The sequence below is a fragment of the Alexandromys fortis genome, unplaced genomic scaffold (assembly GCF_014885135.2).
Source record: "Alexandromys fortis isolate MF-2015 unplaced genomic scaffold, M_Fortis_MF-2015_v1.1 scaffold_231, whole genome shotgun sequence".
NCBI classification, from domain to species: Eukaryota; Metazoa; Chordata; class Mammalia; order Rodentia; family Cricetidae; genus Alexandromys; species Alexandromys fortis.
This window is the reverse complement of record NW_026068613.1, coordinates 1858043-1859558: the sequence shown is the minus strand read 5'-3', so window position 1 is coordinate 1859558 and position 1516 is coordinate 1858043.

Genomic DNA, 1516 nt, shown 5'->3' with positions numbered 1-1516 from the left:
GTCTGCCAACTTATACTCAGTGGTATAATAGTGGTATGAATGTTATGGAAATAAGTGATACTTTTATGATTAGATTCAAGTTTTTACTCATTGATTAAGGTTTCTACAGGTGCTAAACTAAAAACTTTCTGCAGTTAAAATGTAATGTAGAATCCTAAAACTTGTCAACATATAGTCTAAAAGACTATAGAACGCTTAGCTCTAAATGTGTCATAAATAGTATAGCCCATATTTGAAGCTTCAGGGATCATGACATAAGAGAGGGAAGAATATATTAAGGTCTAGAATAATTTACATCTGCAGTAAAATAGTATTTACTAGACATGGTGACATGGTATGGGCATTGCACAAATGAATGAATAGTGACTGTGACTGAATGCACAGCATTAAGTCACTAAATATTTCTACTACAGACACATTAAAAGAGTTGGTATGTCCTACTGTTAGTTAAGGATATATTGGTTCCCACTATGAAGTGACCGTTTTCTTCTTAGGTGTTGCCCATGAACTGCTACTAATACGATGGTTGATGATCCTATAGTCATCTACATACAGGCAGCACTAAATAGACTCAGTGCAGTTGAGAAAGGAAGGAATGAAGTTAAGAGTAAAAAGTAGTGGGTATGTAGAAATTAAAGAGAAGAAATGGGGGTGGATTCCATAAAAACATTATTTGGATGTATGAAATTTTTAAACGATGTAAAATAAGAAAAAAATTTTCTTATTTTCATATTTTTATGAAGATAACCATTCACATTCACACAAAATATTCTGAAACTGAATGCATTCAGAATATAGTTACAATCAATTTAAAGCTGATTTAGAAGGTTACAAGAGATCAGGAGTTACAAGTTTCATTTCTTCTCAATTTTAGAGCCTTTGAGTTCTGTGCCAAGGCCACAGCTGTTTCAATGTTTGTTTAAATTGAGGATTTTGCCTTCAACATGAGACCTCTATATAGGTAAGATACTATTTATATATGGCAGAATAACAAGAAATCCAGGTCACTTCTGAAATCTGTTTAATAGTACCATTAATGTACTCATAAAGGCTAAATTCTCAAGGCTTAGTTAGGACTTATAGTTTCCAACTCTAGAGATATTTTTTTAATTTATTTATTTCTTTATTAATTAATTAAAGATTTCTGTCTCTTCCCCACCGCAGCCTCCCCTTTCCCTCCCCCACCCCCAATCAAGTCCCCCTCTCTCATCAGCCCAAAGAGCAATCAGGGTTCCCTGTCCTGTGGGAAGTCCAAGGACCACCCACCTCCATCCAGGTCTAGTAAGGTGAGCATCCAAACTGCCTAGGCTCCCACAAAACCAATAGGTGCAGTAGGATCAAAAACCCATTGCCATTGTTCTTGGGGTTTCAGTAGTCCTCATTGTCTGCTATGTTCAGCGAGACCGGTTTTGAAAAGCAAAAAAACATTTAAAGATTAGTTTTACAGAAAATAACTATACAAAATACAACACAGGGAATATTTAGAACACAGGAAGCCCAATAGAACACTAAGCAA